This window comes from Callithrix jacchus, chromosome 2 (genome assembly GCF_049354715.1).
Source record: "Callithrix jacchus isolate 240 chromosome 2, calJac240_pri, whole genome shotgun sequence".
In the NCBI taxonomy this organism is placed as follows: Eukaryota; Metazoa; Chordata; class Mammalia; order Primates; family Cebidae; genus Callithrix; species Callithrix jacchus.
In genome coordinates, this window is record NC_133503.1 from 131,245,242 (window position 1) to 131,270,112 (window position 24,871).

The 24,871-nt window shown below is 38.0% G+C and overlaps 1 protein-coding gene across 2 annotated transcripts in view; it reads right to left on the minus strand.

The window, feature by feature from the left end:
• The window catches only part of CMYA5 (cardiomyopathy associated 5), a 96,483-nt gene that overhangs the window by 61,660 nt on the left and 9,952 nt on the right, over positions 1–24,871 (minus strand). The window lies entirely within an intron of this gene.

A 24,871-nucleotide genomic window follows, 5' to 3' on the forward strand; every position in this document is an offset into this window, starting at 1 on the left:
TAGAATAAGAAAATTTATTTTTATCAGGTAAAGGATCAACGTGAAATTAAAATATGGACATCAAAATTGCCATCCATGTCAAAAAGAGGGATGTATATCAAATAAAGTTTAAAAACCAAAGTCAGGATATCCAATACAATGACACATCCCAGGCCAGAATGACTCACTGTTCCACAAACTCAAAAAGCTAAAGCTAAATTCACCACCTTCTCTCATCAGGATTGCCTTCCTGATCTCCTCGGGGCTCAGTAGTCACTCAAGCCCACTCTTGTCACCGGAATCTTCATAATAACTCTTGCATCTGTGCTCTCTCTGTTACCAGGATCACTACCTCACCTAGCTTTTCACCATTTCGCTCATAGTCACCGCCATCAGCTTCCTAACTGGTCAGCTGGTATCATGAGTACACCACTTTCCCCCACTCTCAACCCATCCTGCCCATACCCCCCAGACTGGCTTTACTCAACAGTTCAGCATGCCAGCCCCTGCTTTAAAATCTCAGCAAATTCTTCATGCCTACAGAAAAAAAAAGATGTTCAAAATCCTTGGCTCTCTGATCCCTATCTAATATTCTTTCCAAGCATCCATCTGGACCCTACCCTTACAGGTAAATTCCTGTTTTAACGATAATTCACTGATCTGCAAATAGCTCTTGGGAACTCTGAGTCATGATAAAGGGAAAACACGTCATTGAATAGAGAGAGGTCACAAAAAATGTCAGCCTACTGTGCTTCACTTTCCTCATCTACAAAACAGAGATAATAATAGAACCTATCTCATGAGCTTGTTGTGAAGATTAAATTAGTTATCCAAGTGAAATGTTTAGGGGATGTTTCTGGCGTGTAGTTAGTGCTCAATAAGCGTTCCCTGTAGTCAGTCCTTTCCGATTACAGATGATGAAAGGGGACTCGGCATAGTCATTTTCAGCTGCTACAGGATATAGGAGTGTAGAAAGGCTGTGTCCGTGGACTACTCTCACAGCCCTTCCCAGACCACTGGCTTTGGCTGCCCCTTCTTTTGCTATTGGGCCTCCATCTCAGACTCGGCAGTGCTCTTCTTTGAAATTGTCTTCTGCCTCTTTCTCACCTGTACTTATGCTGTTCCTCCATTTAGAATGCATAGCCCCACCATCCTCCACTTCTGCAACTGTAAATTCAACCTACTCCTCTGGGCTGGATTTAAATTCCTCTGCTGTTACAATCCCTGACTAATGCGGCAGCCATGTTTCCCATCACTTCATAAACATATTTCCTCCTAGGAACATGGGAGATGAATCCCATCCATTGACTGTCTTACATCTGTCTACAACAATAAAATCAAAAAACCCTCTGCTAAAACCACTAAACGTAAGCGTTAAATTAAGGCAACTAAAAAAAAATCTACAGTTAGATTTCTATCCCTTAGTAAGCTGTTTTTATCATCAGTCACTGCATATATCAAAGGTTCTTAACTCTGAAACATTATAAAATCAGCTGTGGAAAGTTTTTTAAAAATACTAATACTGCTCCATACCTTTCTCCACAGAGATTCCGATTTAATTGTACAAGGGTCTGGTCTGCACACTGCTATGTTTTTAGATTTTAAGAGCTGCCAGGCGACTACAATAAGTATTCAGAATTGAAAATCACTGGCCTGGCCAGGCACAGTGGCTCACACTTATAATCCCAGCACTTTGGGAGGCTGAGACAGGTGGATCACCTGAGGTCAGGAGTTCAAGACCAGCCTGACCAATGTGGTAAAACCCCATCTCTACTAAAAATACAAAAATTAGCCAGGCATGGTGGCAGATGCCTGTAATCCCAGCTACTTGGAAGGCTGAGACAGGAGAATTGCTTTAACCCAGAAGGCAGAGATTGCAGTGAGCCGAGATCACACTATTGCACTCCAGCCTGGGTGACAAGAGTGAAACTCTGTCTCAAAAAAAGAAAAAGAAAAGGGGGGAAAAAAATCACTGGCCTAAACAATCCTAGCTCTGGTACTTAAATAGCACATATCTTTCTTTCTCACTGTAAACCCTTCCTGGTTTGTTAGGTTGGGTGGGGACCAGGAACGTTATGTCCTTGCAGGTGCACTCACTCCCTTATTAAGCTTCAGAGTTTCCCCAGCAGTCTACTGCAAAGGAGTTATGGCTGTCCTGAGATCCTGGTCTCCTCAGGTCTCAGCACAGCCACAGAAAGCCTAGGGCCACCAGATCCCTTGGGCTACTAGCCTGCAATATCAAGCAGCCTGATCCATTCACCCTTGTGTGCTCTGAATTCTAACATTTTCTATACATGCCATGGATGAAGGGTCGGGAAGTAGTCTCTCTATTTCCCCACAATTCTGCTCTCACTCATTTGCTTTGGTATTAAACTGCTGAACTTAATTAGGAATTAATACTCTATCTTGGTCCTGAACGGAATCTTAAGTTGTTTTTTCAGGCTCTTTTGCATACTTAATTAAAACGATTCCACCAAATTTTCAACTCATACTACATCTTCTCTCTTCCCTGTCACTTAGAAATAGGATGAAATTAAAAATTAAGGTTATGACATGCATCTGGGAAGTCAGCATTTTGAATGCCCATGATTGTAGAAGCATTATAAAATTCAATTATAAATTCAATTTAAAGTTAACTATTGACTGTAAATTCAATGTGCCCAACCAGAGAAGTTTTCATTACCAGCTAGAATGAGTTCACAAGTGCTGGGGAGAGAACACACATGGTGATCACAAGCCAGAAGAGGCCTACTCAGGTAGATTCACTCACTCAATCATTGCTTATTCATTTTCATACATTCATCTATTTCTTCACTTAATAAACTTTTATTGATTTCAGATACCTGGAGTACAAATATAAAGCCGCAGAACCTTCTTCTAAGAAATTCAAAATCTAATCAGAAGAGACAACTAAACATTCCTTTTAAATTTTCATTAAAAAAAATGTATTATTTTATTTTATGAGACAGAGTCTCGCTCTGTCGCCCAGGCTGGAGTGCAGGGGCACAATCTCAGCTCGCTGTGACCTCCACCTCCCGGGTTCAAGTGATTCCCATGCCTCAGCCTCCAAAGTAGCTGGGATTACAGGTGTGTGCCATAATGCCCAGCTCATTTTTTGTATTTTTAGTAGAGATGGGGTTTCACCATGTTGACCAGGCTGGTCTCAAACTCCTGGCCTCAAGTGATCTGCCCACCTCAGCCTTCCAAAGTGTTAGGATTACAGGCACAAGCTACCATGCCCTGCCTCCATTTTTACTTGAGATCCAGGGGGCACATGTGCAGGTTTGTTACATGGGTATATTGTATGATGCTGAGTTTGGGGCTTCTATTAATCCCATCACCCAAATAGTGAACATAGTACCCTATGTGTTTTTTAGCTCTTACGCCATTCTCCTCCCCACTTTTGGAGTCCCCAGTGTCTACTGTGCCCATCTTTATGTCCATGTGTACCCAAGATTTAGCCTCCCGCTTATAAGCAAGAACATGGGATATTTGGTTTTCTGTTTCTGTGTTCCTTTGCTTAGGATGATGGTCTCCAACTGCATTCATGTTGCTGCAAAGGACATGATTTAATTCTTATTTATGTCTGCATAATATACTATGGTGTATATGTACCACATTTTCTTTATCCAGTCCACTGTTGATGGGCACCGAGGTTGATTCCATGTCTTTGCTATTGTGAATAGTGCTGCAATGAACATGAGTGCACACACATGTCTTTTTGGTAGAATGATTTATTTTCCTTTGGGTTTATGCCCAGCAATTCCATTGCTGGGTTGAATGTTAAGAACATTTTAATACACTGTGATAAGTACTTTTACAGAAGATAGGCAAGATATAATTAGAACATAAAGGGAAGACTTCAGAGGAAAAGTACTCGAGTTGGTTTGCAGAAGAAATAGGAGTTTGCTGAGTAAATGAAGATAGGAGATGGTGTAAGGATGGGGAGGTCATTATGAGAAAAGGTCATAGGATATGCAAAATGTAACATAAACAAACAGTCTGGCTCACTGAGAGACCCAAGGTTGAAAGACAGATCAACAGGAACTAGAGAATGACTATACAGTATTAGCATGTGTAAAGCCATGGCAGTATTACACTCAGTCTAAAGCAACAATGAGAAATGGTCACCATACAATTCAACGTTCCCATCTATGTACATATCAGCTTTTCACAGTTAAGAGATACTGGCTCTGAACATCATCTCATCCATTCCCCTCCGACTGCATTCTCACAAAGCAACCTTCTGATTATCAGTTAGCATCCTACATAGATGTATCTGTAGGAGTGTAGTGAGACAAATAATGACTTCGGAAGCTCACTTCCTACCCCCTTTCAGCGCTAGGCAAGGAGAAGTTTCAACTGATCTGAGTTAGATCAAGCAAACAGACTGATACCAGAGATGAGTGTCAAAGGCTCCCCTTTCATTTGAAGGATAACGCTCATCTGATGAAGGAAGTTTCCTTCTATTCCTATTTGCTAAGGCAATTTTCTTAATGATGAATGAATGTTAAGTTTTATTAAACAAATACATTTTTTAGGATGGAGTTTTGCTCTTGTTGCCCAGACTGGAGTGCAATGGTGCAATCTCGGCTCACTGCAACCTCCACCTCCTGGGTTCAAGCAATTCTCCTGCCTCAGCCTCCCAAGTAGCTGGGATTACAGGCATATACCACCATACCCAGCTAATTTTGTATTTTTTTTTTTTCGTAAAGACGGGGTTTCATCATGTTGGTCAGGCTGGTCTTGAACTCCTGATCTCAGGTGATCCACCAGCCTCAGCCTCCCAAAGTGCTGGTATTATAGGGATGAGCCACTGTACATGGCCGAGATAGAGTCTTACATCATTAATTTTCAAATGTTGCCTTTTTCTAACATGTAAAGTCAAGGATATACACTTCTCTTTAAGCTCTAATTTAGATGTATAACCTAAAGGTGGATATATAGCATTTTAAAAATTATTAATCTCAAAATGTTTTCAAATGTCCTTTGTGATTTCTTATCTGGCCCATAGGTTATTTGAAAATGTATTTCACAATTTCAAAATATATGAGGATTTCTTAGTTATCTTTTGTTTACTTTCTAGTTTAATTGCATTGCAATCAGATAATTTATTTTGTATGAAGTGATACTTCAAAATTTGTTGAAATTTTCTTTATAGCTATATGGCCATTTTAAGAAGAATGTTTATGGGTTCATGAAAAGAACATATGTTCTGCGGTTTTTCAACAGTGTTTTATTTATGTCAACTAAACTAAGTCAAGCTTATTTATTGTGTTATTCAGATCTTTTTTAGCCTTAGTAATATTTTTTGTCTGCCTGTTGTAACACTGAAAAAATGTGTTAACATTTTCTACCACAATTGTGGATTTGTCTCTCCTTATGGTTCTGTAACTATTTGACTTATACATTTTGAATCTGTGTTAATAGGTAATACTAGATTTAGAATAGTTATATCTTTCTGAAAATTTTAACTTTTAATAATAAAGAAATGTCCCTTTTATCTGTGAAACAAGATTTTTTTCTAGAGTCTAGTTTGATACTAAGAAAGCTTTATTTTATATTAATAACCAGCTATCTTTTGGTTAATGTTTGCATGATATCTCTTTTTACATTTTTACTTTGATCCTTCCTATATCTTTCTATTTTAGATGGGTCTCTTATAAGTAGCATATAGTTTTTAAAAAATCCATTCTGACCATTTAAATAGAGCTCTCTGACTTTTATATGGAGCATTTTTGGAGTTAAACTTGCCATCTTATGATTTATTTTCTATTTGTACTACCTATTCTTTATTCCTTTTTACCTCCCATCTTGCCTTATTTTGTTTTCTTATTTTTTAAAAATAGAGATGAGGGTCTCTTGCCCAGGCTGGTGTAAAACTCCTGGACTCAAGCAATCCTCTCACCTCAGCTTCCCAAAGTGAGCCACCACACTCATCTTTGCCTTATTTTTGATTGAATTTTTTTTATTATTCCATTTTCCTTTCTATTTGCTTGTTAGCTACATTCTATTTTACTATTCTTTTAGTGATTATCCTGAAAATTACAACATACATCTTTGACTCATTAATGTCTAGTATAAATTGATATTTTTACCTCTTCCCAGACAACACAAGATCATGAATCCTTTAATTTCAACTTACATGTCCTTATATATTTTCAATCTAAATGTTAAGCCAGGTGAGATATAATTATTTTTATTATTTTAAAATGTCAATATTTATTTATATTTACTTAGATACCAAAACTTTTTATTTTCCTTCATTCCTTCCTGCATCTCTAAGATTCCGTCTGGAACCATTTTCCTCCTGCTTTTAGTGTGAGTCTTCCTCTGGTGTGACTTTTCAGGTGATGAGTTCTTCCTACTTTTTAAATTAAAAGTCTTTTTACACTTTTATTCTTGGAGAATATTTTTTTCAGAATATAAAATTCTAGATTGGCAGTTACTTTTATCTTAGCACTTAAAAAATATCATTCCATTGTCTCTGTCTTCCATTGTTTGTATTGATCAGTTGGCTGTCAGGCTAACTGTTGCTTTTTGAAGATGATTTGGACTTTTCTCCCCTACTATCCCACTACAGCTGTTTTTGGGATTTAGTTCTTGTCTTCAGTTTTCAGAAGTTACTAACATATTCTTAGACATCTTATCCTGCTTGGGGTTTGCATGGTTTCCAGAACCTGTAGATTTATGTATTTCATCATATTCAAGAACTCCTCAGCCATACTCTGTTCAAATATTGCTTCTGCCTCATTGCTTCCCTTTTCATCTGAGATCCCAGTTTTTCATAAATTGAAACTTTTCACTGTATCCTGTGTGTGTTTCATTTGGATGTTTCCTCCAATTTATCAACCAGCATACTAATTCTGTATTCAACTGTGTCTAAACTGCTTCTTAAACATAATCAAAGGTGTTATTTTTTATTATTGTATTTTTCAGTTTTTAAATTTCCATTCTTTTCATTGTTTTCAGTTCTCTGACAAAATTCAGTTTTGTCTTTTATTTCCATGTCCCCCATCCCTATAAATAAATTAAGCATTACATAAGCATCATTCTTCCACAGAAGCCCTTCCCTTCCCTTCCCATAGTAGTCCAGCTATGCCCTGAGCAGGCATTACTCTTTGTGAGAGAGAGCTTATAGGATTCTGTGTGCTCTACTACTTCTCCATTTCTGAATTTTCTCTGATAAACTTGAATTTATTTTTTCATTGCATGCTCATGTCCTTTTGCATGGTAGGAAGGAAATGTGATCATTTATGAATAGTGCTTTAATACATTTGCTGGTGATCTTATCTCCAACTGTTAAATTAACATATTTTTCTAAATTTATTTTTTATGAGTTGTATTAGTATAAACCAGTTCTCAAAAAATGAATTTCATTAAATGTGCTGAAAAACATAACATTTGATATTTCAAAATGAAGGATCGGGTTCTGGAATATGATGACCACACCAAGAATTCCTGTGTTTCCTGTTTTGGCTGTGATCAACCTTCCTAGGTATAGCCATTTCATCTTAGCTCAGAAACCAGTAACTTATTGAAAATTAAGTTATTAGAATCATTAGTGGAAAGAGGCTTGTGGTTTTATAATATTTCTCATTTTATAAGTGAAAAAATATGAGGGAGGTAACACATATATACAAATTAAACTTTTAAAGAGAGAAATGGCTAGCCATCATAGTGGAGCTATCAAAATAATAATTTTCCACATTTCTTCATCAATATCTTTGTTTTGAATTGATTCTCATTCTTTCCTTTAGAAAAATGTATACTTCTGAAGAAGTGAAATGGGTTCCCTATTTTTTTATCTGAAGGTTAAGTTTGTAACTATAGACATGTCACTTAACAACAGGGATACATTCTGAGAAATACATCATTAGGCAGGTTCATCATTGTGTGAACATCATAGACTGTACTTACACAAACCTGGATGGTAGAGCCTACTACACAGAGACTACGGAATAGCTATTGCTCCTAGGCTACAAACCTGTACAGCATGTTACTGTATTAATACTGTAAGCAATTGTAAAGCAATGGTGAGTGTACATGTAAACATAGAAAAAAGTAAGTAAAATGTGGCATTAAAATCTTATGGGACCACTGTTGTATATTCAATCTGTCATTAACCAAAATGACATTATGGAACATAATTATATGATTATACTTTGTATCTACTGAGCTCAAGATTTGTAGTTCCTTTCTCTGATTAGCAGTTAAAGTAACATTATAGTTCTTTATAGTGATATAATTATGAAAAATACCTGAGATTTGCATTATGCTTTATTCTACTCTCAAGCAATGATAGTGCACTAACAGGAAATGTATCAAACAAAAGAATGTAATGGGTAGGATATTTTTCTTATGAACTATTTTAAAATGTATTAAATATCAATTGTTATTACAATGGGGAAATCACATATGATCCTGCTTATATTACAAACTTTGAAAGATATATTTTAAGCCATAAAACACCAAGCAAGCTTGTGATCTTTTAATGCAAACTGTTAGTGTTTTATACGAGTCTTTAAAAAAAAGGAATTCTTAAAATCAATCAACTATACAATTAATATTTTACCAAGAATTAATTAAATATTAATGTCTTTAGCTAAAAAAATGTATTCATTGCTGAAAAATAAGTTGGGAATATATAATATAAAATAGCCTAGGTTAAAAGAAATTTTCATGCCACTAGGGAGTTAAGAAAAAATTTCATGAAACCATGAATGAATAAATTACGATACAGCATTATTATAATAGAAGGTGTTCATTTTGTATATATACTAAAGACCATTCAATATCATTGTGGATGGAAAGAATAACTATCTTGTTTTCATAATGAACAGGTATTTTAGAAGCCTGGAAGTTAGAGCCCTCTGCTATTTAAAACCTGGTTATCTTCCCACTTATGAACTCTATAATCCAGCCAAACACATGCCTTACCCTTCATGCTTATATCTTTCTCTTCACTTAGAATGAATCATCTTTATCTCTTACTTTTTTGGAGACCAACTCATATATCAACTTCTCCATGTATCAGTCACTGATGCTGCAAGCCAAAAGTAATTTTCTACCTCTGAACTTCTGGAATCTTAATGTAATTCTCCTATGGAATCTACCATCCTACATTCAAGTAATTTTTATGTATATCTTAGCTCCTCTGTAAGACTATAAACTTCCTGTAAGCAGGAATCAATGTCCTTAGTGTTTCTTTTAGTGGCTCTCCTTACGAAGTCTTTCTAAAACATTCACCTTTGTTTTCAGAGGAACAACAGCTCTTTTACTGTTATACTCATATTTTATCAGCTTAAGCAATATTTAATTCAATCATGTTATAGCAATAACAGGTACCACTAGTATAAAAAGGTCCAGGATAATCACAACTGATCCTTAGTAAAAATACAATTCAAAAGAGTGAGTATAATTATTAGAGAGGAGCCTTCTAGCAGGAGTGGTTCGCTTGCCTAGGGCATCAATCTGTTTTAAGTCAAGATTTATTCATTCAACAAGTATGTATTAAGTTCAAATTATGTACTAGATAGCCACTATGTTAGGTGTGCTCTTTTACAGCAAGATTACCACTTGGTGCAAATTTTAAAAGGTCTTAAAAGTTCACTTCAAATTAATCAATTTGGTCTGTGCTATAGATTTGTGATATAAATATAAATTAATTTGCCTTATTTTAATGTTCTTAAATCTAAGATGTATACGGATGTTGCTACTGAAAGTAGCTCTACAGTCAAACAGAGTGCCTGCCTAAGCCTCACCTGTACAACAGCATCACTACACAATCAACATTCTCCTAGCTTAGTTTGAGTTGTTTGTGAACATTTTTCTGTGTCATCTACACAGGAGTGTAGGAGTAAATACGTGATATAAAGATTCATATCTTTTTAGCTCTTTAAAATTTCTTACAATGCACGATAGTAATTTACTTAGTTGAGACACTAACTCCTCATTCCAGATGTTTGTTCTCAAGTTGAAGGACATCTATTAGTACAACACTGCTGGCCTAGCTTCTCTTTATCACTCTTCCCCATTCTGCTGTGGCAAAAGCCACAATTACTTTTGCACCAACCTAAAATATTCCTTGTACTATGAAGCATATGAAGAGAGGCTGTGGTTCTTCAGAAGCTGTAACTGGGCATATAAATCTGTCTAGTTCTGAGATTCAGTAGTAGAACTCACATTGTTTTCCTATACCTAAGCCACATTCTCTGACATCAGCTCTATCAATGATGAAGTTGATATTTTGATCTCTAGCTACTATTCCTTTATCTATCAACTGTCTCAGAGCTTAGACAAGGAAAAGAGAGTAATTCTAGTAATCAAATCCAAGTAAATGGCCACACATACCATCTATTAGTTGGTAGGAACTAAAAGCCATCACTTAATAGTAAGAATGGATATAATAGATAATCTACGTGCTCCACCACAAACTGACCTATGGACCAATCAGACCAAGAAAAATCCACCAGTTAGAACTCAGCAATGCCATGAGCCCACATAGATCTCCCTCAGAAGCACACATCATGTGCACATCTTTATTTGCATAAGCTTTAAGAACTCCAGAACTATAGTGGTTGACACAATGCTCTGTAAGCAACACAGACCAATTTTAAAGTGAGTGGTAAGTCGTATTATAGCTACTGCAAAAACCTCTATGGGTTGAAAAGAATAGAGTTGACAATTTGAACCAGATTATGCAAGAAAGATAAAAGTTGGTATTCTTAAAGGAAATGCCTCAAGTTACCTTAGCTTCAGGCCCTGCCAGCTCTACAGCTGCTTCTGTTACCGTCTGCTAACAGGAGTAAGGAAACCTGGATTCTAATCCCTGCTCTGACACTCACCAGGTGTCTAGTTTCCAGCAACAGTGATAATAAGCTATAGTTGCATATCACTTAATGACTCTCCAAATACCTGCACATATATTATTGCCTTTGGCTCTTAGATTCATTACTTGATTTAGTCAACAAATATTTAAGACCTACCATGGACCACACTGTTCTAGGCAATGAGCATACAGCAACAAAAAAACCAATCCATATACACATACACAATTCATTTTAATTACAAAAGTAAATAAAAACATTCTTGTTATTTAAAAAATCTACATAAATCGTCTCCCCTCATTACCACCACCCCTCTCTGTCCCATTACCAGAGATAACCCAGTTAATTAGTAACATTTCACAAATTGTTTTAAATGAGCCTTGCAAAATAAATAATCAGAATTCTGTGTTTAAGTTATGAAGTACCCATAATATGCAAAGCAATGGGAATATAAAGAAGAATAACACGGCTCCTACCTTCCAGGAAATTAGAGACTAGCATAGATATATACCTGAAAACAGATTCTTGCCATATAGTGTGACACATGCTTCAACAGAAAGAATGTGCAAAAGGCATCAAATGTGAGGTTGGGCGTGGCTGCTCATGCCCGTAATCCCAGCACTTTGGGAGTCCAAGGCAGGAGGATCGCTTGAGCCTAAAAGTTCAAGACCAGCCTGGGCAACATAGTGAGATCCCATCTCTACAAAAAATTGTAACAACCAGCAAGGCACATGCCTGTAGTCCCAGCTACTCAGGAGGCTGAGGCAGAAGGATGGCTTGAGCCCAGGCATTCAAGGCTGCAGTGAGCCATGGTCACAGCACTGCATTCCAGCCTGGGAGACAGAGAGAGACCCCAACTCAAAAAAAAAAAAAAAAAAGACATCAGATGTGGTACACAGAATGACATTTTTAAACTTTGGGATAGAATGGTGCATGCTGTTTGAATACATGTGTGAGAGGAGGGGTCTCTAATATAATCACAGGGTATGACAGACTGATGGAAGATTTTGCAAGATAAAAATGAGTTTTCCAGGGAAACCAGGATGCAGGTGGTTAGAAGCAATTCAGATAAAAAGAACAACGTGCAAAAGAAGAGGGATGTGAAACCATATGTGTCTGGCTGTTTTTTGGTGCACCTTTGTAAGTCTGTAATCATCTTGAAAGTTGTAAAACCCAGTAATATATATGTTAATATTACACAGATGCTTCCAAATACTACTGCAACCTCCTAGCAGATTGGAAAATGACTATCATTCTGTCTTTCCTAGGGCTCTAGACAGTCCTGATAATTAGCTAATGGTGGGATACACACATACTTGTTATTAACGGCCAAGATAACTTGAGTCATGGAGTGACTAAGACATGTGCCTGACCTTAGAACCAGGACAAGATGAAGATGTGATCCATGTGAAGGGAAGAGATTCAAAGTAGTGAGTATCTTCCTTCCTACCCCTACTCCTCCCCAACCAAAATACTCCACGTGGGTCACGTGCATAAACTCCATTTATTCCAAGTAGGAAGTATCTATGTAATAGTAGTAGGTAAAATTCCATTCAGAACTCTGGAATTGCAGAATCATTTCTCTCTCTGGAGTTAAAAAAGAGTCATTTGGGCTTTAGCATGGATAATCAATTTGTAAATACTTAGGGAGTATCTATTCAGGTCTTGGCCATGAGCTGGGGCTACTATTCAATTATATAAACTGCAAGCAGACATCTGAATCTGCCAGAGAAAAGTATAAAACTCAACCACTGGCCAGGTGTGGTGGCCCACACCTGTGATCCTATCACTTTGGGAGACTGAGGCAGGCAGGTCAGGAGGTCAGGAGTTTGAGACCCTTTTCAACATGGTGAAATTCTGTCTCTACTAAAAATACAAAAATTAAGCAGGCGTGGTGGTGCACCCCTGCAGTCCCAGCTACTCAGGAGGCTGAGGCAGGAGAATCACTTGAACCCGGGAGGTAGAGGTTGCATAAGCCAAGATCGCGCCACTGCACTCCAGCTTTGCAACCGAGCGAGACTCCATCTCAAAAAAAAAAAAAAAAAAAAAAAACCTCAACCACTAAATTCTCCACTATCATAAAAATCTAAGGACAAAGAGATGCCAGGTCAGGGAACCAAAATAAATAGGCTACAATGTGACAGCACTGTTATATAGCTTAGGGACTGCTTCAGACCAAATCATAGGAAACTCAATTATTTGTGGTCTTGGGAGGTAGGCGTTCCTCCACAGTGACACTATTGACATTTGGAACTAAGATAATTCTTTGAGATGGCGGGTGGTAGGGTGGGGGTGGGGGAGGTGGGGTGGGGACTGTCTTGTGTGCTGAGAATGTTTAGTGGCCTCCCTGTCCCCTATCCACTAGATGCCATTAGTACTCTATCCCAGGCTGTGACAATAACAAAATGTCTTTAGACATGTAGTAGTTGAGAACCACTGGCATAGGTAAATTCAAGAGTGAGAAAAGACACTCAACCATAGGCAACACCAACCTTGGCTGAGGATACAAGTGAAAAACCACGGAGGATGAGAATATTCAGGTTCCTGGGATTCCCAGCAAAGGAGTTAAACACAGGCTTAACTGTTTAGTGCTGGAATTCTTCAACAGCTACTGAGCATTAGCGCAGAGCAGAAACTGTATCCCAACAGCCACTGCTGTCAAATTCCTATGAATGTTGAGTGGTGGTTACTAAGAGACAGAGCACTTCATCTGAATAGAATATGTCAGGTTGGGATCTTTTTAAAATAAATCAGTGAGCCACGATAGATTTCTTTCCACCTGTTACACTGACTTTTTTTCCCTAATACAATTATAACTCCATAAAAACATGAAGTATGAGGGCAAATTGGTTCAAAAAATAGGAGAAATCTGATCAGATTTCCTTCACGGCCTTCCAGCAATTTTTCATATTAAGTTTGCAACAGAGAAAGAGCCCTTACATTGTAGCCTTGAAAATAATAATAGTAATATATTAAAAAATAATAAAGCCCAGCTCATCTATTAAATGGAATCAGGATTTGTCCATATACCTAGAATAGTGTTTGGCAACACTTTTTTTCTCTGCCATTTTGTAACAAGAAAAAAAAAAATAGGCCGGGCATGGTGGCTCATGCCTTTAATCCCAGAATTTTGGGAGGCTGAGGTGGGCAGATCATTTGAGGGCAGGAGTTCAAGACCATCCTGGCCAACATGGTGAAACCCCATCTCTACAAAAGTACAAAAATTAGCTGGGCATGGTGATGCACACCTGTAATCCCAGCTACTTGAGAGGCTGTGGCAGGTGACTCGCTTGAACCCAGGAGGCAAAGGTTGCAATGAGCCAAGATCATGCCACCACACTCCAACCTGGGCAGTAGAGCAAGACTTTGCCTCAAAAACAAACAAACAAATAAAACACCAACACCTCACTCTGGCAGATGCTGCTGAGATGAACAGGGATAGGTGAAATATATTCCAGCCCTGCAGTTTCGAGAGAGAGCCTGGTACCAGCAGAGAGACTTGGCTGGCAGTGTGTTGGTTCTCCTGCGTCTGTTTGGATACACCTAACAGAGGGCCCTCTGGAAGCACAGTGATGGCACTATCCAGCTATGGGGAGAAGCATCCTTGAGATCCTGCTGTACAACATAAAAAAGGGAGTGAAGATGGAAGGGGATCAGACTGAAAATCATGATTAAAAAACCACCACACACGTTCTCTTTAATTTCTGGGTGCTCCTCCACTGAATTTTGATCTAGGCCCACAGTTAATGCTGCCAGTAATTCATCAAAAATAATTAATCATGATGTTATAGTCACTGACAAATCCTCAGATATTTTCTGCTGGATCAGCTCTGGATGATAACTCAACGCCATTAACTTTGTGTTTTCTTCAAGTACAGTATTAGAAAGTGTGTTCTTTTGTGCATACATAAAATGTTTACAAAATTTCCCAGCCCCCTTTTTTTTCTTTATTCTCAAACCAGTGATCTATAAAGGGTATATGGGAATCTTTATCTTTTTTTGAAAGTGGTTAATTTCTTTCTCCAATGTGGCCTTTGCAACCTGAAAGATTCATTTCTCCAGACCATAATTTACGAAGTCTGCTAACAAAACCTATATTGACAATTAAAATTTGCCTCTCTCCTCTTCAACTTTCCAAGCAATTGTCTACGTATTTTTCTCTCTGTACCACCTTTAGTGGCTATTCCACTTTAGACAAACTGCCAGGTACGGTTGGTGGCAGGGGTGCCTGATTCCTCAGAAGCTGAAAGCAGATCAGCAGCAGCCTGGCTGTCGGCGGAGTTGCCAGTGAAAAGCAACCAGAAGACCTGCTGATCATCAGGCTCAAACAGCACCACCAAAAAACACAAGAAACCTCTTACCTAAAACATAACCAACAGTAAAACAGAAGTTATAAAAAGAAGTCTCTAAAATTCCACAGGGGAAAAAACAAAGAGATTTTTTAAAAAGCCTTATTGATACACTAGGAAATAACTTGCCAGTAGTCTCTTGATTTCTGACTTGTAAAATCTCAGAATTGGAGATTCAATAACATCATTTGTTTTTATAGAAGACTGTATTGGAATAAGAGATTATTGGAAAACTGCATCCCCAAAATCTTTTTTTTTTAAGACGGAGTCTCGCTCTGTCACCAGGCTGGAGTGCAATGGTGTCATCTTGGCTCACTGCAACCTCTGCCTCCTGAGTTCAAGCGATTCTCCTGCCTCAGCCTCCTGAGTAGCTGGGATTAGAGGCTAGTGCCACCACACCTGGCTAATTTTTGTGTTTTTAGTAGAGACAGAGTTTCACCACATTGGTCAGGCTGGTCTCGAACTCTTGACCTCATGATCTGCCCTCCTTGGCCTCCCAAAGTGCTGGGATTAAAGGCGTGAGCCACTGTGCCCAACCCCCCAAAATTATTTTTATAAGACTTTACAGCATTGATATCTCTTCAGGAGTTCTGAAAATTAAGATGAATTTCCCACAATACTCTCTTATTAATCAGCCACAAAAGAGAAAGACAGAAAAATCCATTAAAAATGATGTGCATTTGATCCAGTAAAATGTTTTAAAAACCATAATACAGGCAACCCTTGTTAATACATTTTCTCCCATTCCTCAGTTGAACTCAGGGGAAAGTTCAAGATTTTTAGGTCCTATGTGTAAAAATAAAAATTTTTTCTAATGACCAAATGTAAATTCCACTGTAGGATTTGCAGGAAAACAGAAGCGCACAAAAAAGAAAATTAAAACACCCAGTCATCCCAGCACTCGAAGATGACAACTTTTAATATATTAGCATATTTCCTTCATTCTCAGTCTATCCTGATATATGCCTCTTTTACACAAATAGTATGTGTTTTAATGTGCTTTTTTTAAATTAAAAATACATTCTAAATATTTTTTCATGCTCTTAAATATTCTTTTTCCAACAATTCTCAAAATTTTTGGTCTCAAAACCACTTTATACTCTTAAAAATTATTGAAGACCTCAAAAAGCTTTTGTGGGTTATGTTTATCAATACTTATGTTATTAGCAATTAAAACAGGAATTTAAAATTTTTTATTAATTCATCTAAAAATTATAACTTTTATAATATAATAACCTACTACATGTCAACATCAATAACATTTTGTAAAAAGTTATTTTCTAAAACACACAAACAAAAACATTTAGTGAGGAGAATGTCATTATTTTATATTTTTGCAAGTCTTTTCAATGTTTGGCTTAATAGAAGACAGCTGAATTCTCATATCTCCTTCTGCATTCAAAATGTGAATATGTTCTGTGAGTAAGAATATATAAAGCAAATCTAGCCTCACAGAGATAAGTAGTCGGAAAAAGGAGGAGTAATTTTCAGATAATTGTATATATTTTCTTTTTTTTTTGAGACAGAGTCTCATTCTGTTGCCCAGGCTGGAGTGCAGTAGTGTGATCTTGGCTCACCGCAACCTCTGCCTCCCAGGTTCAAGTGTCAGCCTCCCAAGTAGCTGGGATTACAGGTGCGTGCCACCATGCCTGGCTAATTTTTTGTTGTTGTTGTATTTTTGTAGAGATGGGCTTTCACCATATTTGACCAGGCTGGTCTCAAACTCCTGACCTCAAGAAATCAGCCTGTCTCAGCCTCCCAAAGGGCTGGGGTGACAGGCATGAGCCACTGCACCCAGACAATATTTTCTTTATATCACACCAAAACTTAAAAAGTCGTAGTTTTTTTAAAGATCAGTTGCAGTGTGGAATCTGAAAAAATAAAATCAATGAGCTTTTCATCCTCTACACAGTCATGGGAGAATGGAAGCGGAAAATGCAAATAAAGTCTTAGAACTATTATAAAAATAGCTTTGATCTTGTGGACGCCCTGAAAGGAAACCACACTTTGATAACTGCAGTTCCACAACTTCCACTTGAATGGTTAACAGGGCATTCCATCATGTAACACTTTCTTTTCTCAATACCCTGTTGTTGAATGTTTAAATTGTTTCCAAGTTTTTTCTATAATAAAAATGCTCTGACAAACATCCTTACAGATATATCTTTCAGCACATTCGTTTTCTTAGAATAATATGGCAGGAAGTAGAATTTGAGACTCAGAAGCAAAATAACTTTTTCAGGCTTTTTATACATATTGCCAATTTTCCCTCCAGAAAGGTTGGTTAATTTGCATTCCTATCAGTAGTGTGTACAAGAGCCACACGTTCCTACCTATACTCTTATCAACACTGGGTACCATGTGAGCCCTGTCTTGATACCTGTTTGTAGAAAACCAAAGTGTCACTGAGCCGGCTCTTATCTGATTTTCTTATATGAAATACAATACTTGAGATTTACTGGAATTCAGTAGAATACTTCTCCGGTAAATCTACCATTTTTTAAAAAATTAATTAAATCAAATTTTAAAAAATGTTTTGAGACAAGGTCTTGCTCTGTCACCGAGGCTGGAGTCCAGTGGCATGATCTCAGCTGACTGCAACCTCTGCCTCCCGGGTTCACGCGATTCTTGTGCCTCAGCCTCCCGAGTAATTGGGATTACAGGTGTGAGCCACCACACCTGGCTAACTTTTTTGTATTTTTAGTAGAGATGGGTTTTCACCATGTTGGCCAGGCTAATGTCGAACCTTTGGCCTCAAGTAATCTGCCCGCTTCAGCCCCCTGAAGTGCTGGAATTACGGGTGTGAGCCACCACACCCAGCTCCATTTTCTTTAATGTTACTTTCTATTATTATAATTAGTATTTGCCACGTCTTCTATTTAACAATAAGTTTCTTGAGACAGAAACAATGTGTCATTATCTGAATATACGCCACAGTGCTAAGCCATAGGATAGAAACATCAAGATGTAATGGTAGAAATAGCACTTTTGACCTCAGAGCAGCCTAGGTTTAAATCCTAACTTCATTACTTACTAGCTATGTGCTATGGTCTGAATGTGTCACAAAATTCGTATGCTGAAACATAATCACTAATGTGATAGTATTAATAGCTAGGGTCATTAGGAGATTATTAAGTCATGAGGACAGAGCCCTCACAGATGGGACTGGCAATCTTATGAAAGAGGTTGAAGGAAGCACCCTAGGGCCCTTTGCCCTTCCACTGTGTGGACTCAGCAAGGAGACTCAAGCCCTCACCACAGACTGAATCTGCAGTGCCTTGATCTCGGACTTCCCAGCCTCCGGAACTCTGAGAAATAAAGTTCTGTTATTTCTAAATTACTCAGTCTTAGGTATTTTTTTATAGCAGTACAAACAGACTAAGGCACTGCGTGAGCTTGGGCAAATTACTTCCCCTTCCTTTCCTGGGCTTAAAGGTCATCATCAGTTAAACAGGGTGACTAATATCTACTTTATAAGGTAGTTATGTTGAAATGATATGTAAAACATCTCATATAATACTTGGCAAATGAAAATATTTTTCTTCTCTTCCTTTCCTTTTCAGTGTTGAATTAACCTTGTGAAGTCCAAACTTTGAAGATGCATTAACTCCTTCAATTTATTAATAAGCCTATAATTAAGGCAAAAAGGTACCTCTTTAATAATTATTACTTCCAGAAAGTATAACTAAGCAAAATTAATGTGTTTTCTAATTATTCTTCCCTGTATCATTCATTATTCATTAAATTCATTAATTCATTATCATTTATTATTCATTCACTTAGGAAACATCTCTGACTGTGTATTATGTGTTCCAAAGGCAAGCTACACACAGTCCCTAAACAAATAGAAACATAAAATGAAATCCTTTCTAGTGCCAGAACCACTCATAAAGATATGGTGAGTGGGCCATTCAGGCTGTATGTCTCAATGGCTGCAGGTGCATCATTCCTGGCCCTATTCTGTTCAAAGGTGACAATTCTTGCAGTGGGGCTTTAACACTCATCACGTAGGACCCTGAAATGTATTCATATACTAACAAGAAAGCTTTAACATTTTCTGACAAGCCACACCAAAAAAATTAGAGTAAAGACATTTGTGAGGATAGGTACAGTCCACACTGAAGTTCATGCCTAGTTTTGATTTAAAATTAAAACAAAGCAAAAAAACAAAGAAGAGTCATTCATGCATATAGGAGTGCACTTCAACTAAGGGTGCAGGGTAAGGAGTGCTGGCCGAGGAACAGCATTGCTAGAGATAGCAACATGAACCTAGGAAACAACTCATGTCAGGGTACTGGTAGATTATGGGGAAGAGAGGGAAGAGGAAACTGACACTCGTCCATGTCCCACTCTGTGCCAGGAACATATGATGTCCTTGTGCATTCCCATTCTCATTTCCCCACATCTACCTGTGAAGCAGGTAGTAGTACCTACTGCTTTCGGAGTCTGAGGCTCAAAGAGGTCAAGTGGCTATCAACAGTGTATTCCAGAGACCTGCTAGCGTTCAGTTCTCCAAGAGAGCTCCAGGAGATATTGAAAGGAAGTCCTACACTCTGATTTGTGAGGTCAAACTGAGATTGATCAAGACATTTTCTCTACCAGCTACTAGATGGTATATGCTTAAGTTGGTGTCAGGTCCCTGTAAACCTTTCTTCAGGTCTGTATAACTCTGTTCAATCAAGTTTAAAATACTTGCAGTGGGGAGATGTGTGGGTAGGAAATAAAAGTTATTTCAAATCTGAATCAAGTTTTTAAAAATTTTCTGCAGGCATGTTGTGGTGATTAAGAACTAATGGTAGCTTTGGGTTTCAGTATTGGGATTATTGATGTTCAAAACATTCCTGATTGCTATATCTATATATATATATAGATATAGCATTTCTGGACATGTAGGGCATAACTCAAGTTTTGGGGTTATTTTGGCTAGCTCTCAGTTAGGCCACATGTGTTGCCAAGGCCTGCAGAAGAAAATTTTTTAAAGCTGTTAGAAATGTTAAGAAGGGCTTAATGTACTTGTGCTGGTAAGGAACAAACTATTTTAGGCTCGCTTAAATAGAGGGGCTTTATTTGAAAGAAATAGAGATTTCTCATGGAATCCAGGGGCCAGTGAAGGGGAACCAGGAAAACTATCAGGAGTCAAGGGAGCTCCTCTATCTCTGATGTGTCAGTTTGGTTCTGGTCTCTCCTCTCTCTCCCCCACCCACCCCCAACATGGCTCTGGTCTCTCCTTCCCTCTGCAAGTATTCTCTCTCTCTCTCTGTATATCTCTCTCTCTTTCTCCCACCCCAACATGGCTAACCCCAAATGGCACCCTCAGCAACAGAAAATTATTTCCCAAAGAGATTAAGAGATAAACCAAGAACAAAGGCAGGGACTCCCGGCTTTCAGAAAAGGTATTTTATTTCTTTTCCCTCTTCTAACCTCTATATCCAAAAGAATGAAAATGAAGGGACAAAAAACCTTCTGCTTGTTGGCATGACTTGCTTTGATGAAGGATGGAGCCCCTCCTGGGTGACAGGACCAGTTCAAATGGCTCTTGGGCCCTTGAACATAGGTCTCAATTCTGGTAGCTCTACGTTGGGTGAACTGTTTTAAGGTTAAACCTCAAAACAGTTTTTAAGGTTTTAGAAACACACTTGAGTGTGATACAGCATTCAAACCCACAGTGGGAGTTGTACCCTTTCCCTGTGGATTGTCATCTCCCCACCCTTCCGTACTCTGGGGTTCCTGCCTTGACAGATAGTTTTTATTTACCATTAAAATTGTAAACTTTTATTTACAATAAAAAGCTTTTATTTTTTCCCCGGGACACCATCTTAGATACCAAATTATGCTCAGCAATTTTAGCTAATATTCTTCTTTAACACATCTTTGACAGTTTGGATAGTTTCACAGATGTACATTTAGAATTTTTTTTTTTTTTTTGAAACACAGTCTCACTTTGCTGTCCAGGCTGAAGTGGAGTGGCACAATCACGGCTCACTTCAGCCTTGACCTCTGGGCTCAAGCGATCCTCCCACCTCAGCCTCCCAAGTAGCTGGGACTACAGGCATGCACCACCATGCCCGGCTAATTTTTAAATTTTTTGTAGAGATAGGGTCTCCCTATGTTGACAAGGCTGGCCTCAAACTCCTGGGCTCAATCCATCCTTTGCCTCAGCCTTCCACTGTTGGGATAACAGGCATGCGTCACCGTTCCCAGCCCTGGAACATTTTTTGACTGATAGAAAAGTTAATAATTTTCAAACTTAAAAACTAACACTCTATCATTATAGAAAAGATCAAAATAAAGTTGAGTAGATCTCCAAAAAGTTGAGAAACATCCTCCAAACCTCTTTTGTAAAGCTATCTCTGCCTCCATTTCCAACTTACCAGAGAAGGAAATCTGGCACTACTGGAGTCTCATCTCTTCCCTGAACCAGGGTCATATATACACTCTGTTGTAGCCCACTTGTGAGATGGTGACAATTCTCCAAAGGAGGATTACCCTAAGCATACAGACCAAAAGGCTTTAGAAGGAATTAACTTCCTGATAACCGCAAACTGATAGTGATAGGATTTCAGTGGAGTTTTGAAACCCCAAAGCAAAAAATAATATGGTATGTAAGACAGGTCATATTGAGGCCAGAGTGAAAGACTTCTGTTCTTATTGTAAAAAGGAATGCTCATGCTGAAATAAACAGTGAATAGTCAGATTCAGCTGATATTTAATGGGAGAAAATTTCAACCTCATATGGTTTTATCTGTTCACTGATCTATTTTGTATTTTCATTTAAATTTCCTTGAAAAATATTAACTAGTTTATTCTATTGTTTAAACAAAGTGCTGAATATCCACAGAAACAGCAAAATATCCCGCATCCTGTGTTAAATAATCTGAGGGTCAGGTAACAAAATCTAAAGAAAAGCCTAACCCAGGACCCCTTACTGATTCAGCAGACATCTGACATCCAAAAAGACAGTTGAGCAAATGATCTCTCTCCCCACTTGGTGAATTCCCCACCCTGGGGGACCTGGGGCGACAGAGCTGACAGCACTAGATACTCTCCTTGTGATGACCTTCACATCTGTTTTTAAACTGACTTGAGAGCTACTGAGGAAAGAAATAGATGTGTAGCTCCTTTTTCTCTCTGGCACTAGCAGGAGTCCCAGTTGCTGCAATATGGAACTGCTGGTGTGGATGTGGCAACAGCACAAATTGTGACATCTGGTGCCCCAGCTAGGGCAACAGTTTGCTCGCCAGACAATTTTTAAAAACTGCTTTATCGTGGTATAATTCACCCTTTTAAAGTGTACCATTCAATGGCTTTTAGTGTATTTATAGAGTTGTGTGACCATCATCACAATTTTAGAACATTTTCATCAGCCTAAAAAGATACCCCACACCCCTAAAGCATCACCCCTAATCCTTTTCACATCTCCCTTCCAGCTCTAGCAACCACAAATCTACTTTAGGTCTCTACAAATTTGCTTATTCTGGACATTTCATATAAATGAAACCATACAATATGTGTTCCTTTGTGTCCGACTTATTTTACTTAGCATAAAAAGTTTTCGAGGTCCATTCATGTTATAGTTTGAATCAGTACTTCATTCCTTTTAATGGCCAAATAATATTCCATTCTATAAATATAACACTTTTTTTGAGACAGGGTCTTGCTCTGTTGTCCAGGCTAGAGTGCAGTGGCAGATCACAGCTTGCTGTAGCCTCAAACTTCTGGGCTTAAGCAATTTTCCCACCTCAGCCTCCAGAATAGTTAGAACTATACCATGCTCAGCTAATTTTTAAATTTTTTTTTTGTAGAAACAGGGTCTCACGACGTTGCTCAGGGTGGTCTTTCTTGAACTTCTGGCCTCAAATGATCCTCCTGCCTTGGCCTCCCAAAGTGTTGGTTGGTATTATAGGTGTGAGCCACTGCACTTGGCCCACATTTTCTTTATCTCTTCATTAGTTAATGGACATTTGGGTTGTTTCCATTTATTGGCTATTATGAATAATGCTGCTATGAATATTAATATACAGAGTTTTATGTGGACAAATGTGTTCACTTCTCTTGAGTATATACCTAGGAGAGGAATTGCTGAGTCATATGGTAACTCTATGTTTAACTGTTTGAGAAACTGCCAGACTGTTTTCTAAAGTGGTTGTACCATTTTACATTCCTACCAGTGTTATATGAGGATTCTGATACTTCCACATCCTCTCCCAACACGTGTTATTATCTGTCTTTGCCATCTTAAAAAGTGTGAAGTGGTATCTTATTGTGGTTTTGTGTGTGAGAGAGATTTTAACTAATTTTATTGATATGTAATAGCTGTACATATTTTCTGAGTACATGTGACTATTTGAGACATTTATATAATCAAGTCAGGGTAATTAGGATATCCATCACCTTAAACATTTATCTTAGAAACATTTGCTTTATTTTCTTCTAGATATTGAAATGTACGGTCAATTAATGTTAACTACAATCACCCTACTGATCTATCAAACACCAGGTATTATTTCTTCTAAGTGTATGTTTGTTTACTTGAGACAAGAGTCTTGCTCTGGAGAGCAGTGGTGCAATTCAGACTCACTGCAACCTCTGCCTGCTGTTTTCAAGTGATTCTCTTGTCTCAGCCTCCTGAGTAGCTGGGACTACAGGCATATACTACCACACGTGGCTAATTGTTCTTTTTTTTTGGTATTTTTAGTACAGATGGGTTTCACTATGTTCACCATGTTGGTCTTGAACTCCTGACCTCAAGTGATCCGCTTGCCTCAGCCTTCCAAAATGCTGGAATAACAGGTGTGTACCTATTAATCATTCTCTTCATCCCTCCCTCCCTGCTACTCTTCCTGGCCTGTAGTAACCACTAATCTACTCTCTATCTTCATGAGATCTACTTCTTTAGCTCTCAATGAGTGAGAAAATGTCATATTTATCTATCTGTGCTTGGCTTAATTCACTTAACATAATAATCTCCAGTTCCATCCATATCACTGCAAATGATAGAATTTCATTGTTTTTTTAATAACAAAATAATATTCCATTGGGTCTATATATCTCATTTTCCTCATCCACTCAGCCATTATTAGACACTAGGTTTTGTTGTAGTTTTAACTGGCATTTATCTGATGGCTAATGATGTTGACCATCTTTTCATGTGCTCACTGGACATTTGTATATTTTCTTTAGAGAACTTCTATTCAGATCCTTTGCCTATTTTTAAATTGGGTTGTCTTTTTAAAATTGAGTTGAAATAATTCATTAGACTAGTTTTGAGCCACGATTTGAGGGGCTGTTCCTGACTATTTAATGACTAGTTCTCCACCCTTCCCATGATTTAGGAGCTACCAAGCAATTTTCTGCTTAAATTGATCACAGTTTCCTTCTATTGCAAATCAAAACCCTAACTGATGAAGATTCTGGAACCCAAAGCAGCACCCCTCACCTACAGAAAATAACTTACATAAGACTTTCCTAGCAAACTGAAACCTGTTCAGCGGCAGTGTTTTCACTAAAGCCGGGGTTTCTGAATTCACGATTCTTAAGTGTTAAACTATGCAAACTCAGTCAATGAAACTTAGGAGATTGACAAGTGAAAACTGTAGCAGGTTGAGCAGCAAGTATGAACTGGAACAGAAACAGAAAGAAAAATCTAAGAGTGGGTGCCATTTCTTGCCATTTTCTCTAAGATAAAGTGGACCACGGATTGCAGTCAGTTAGTCA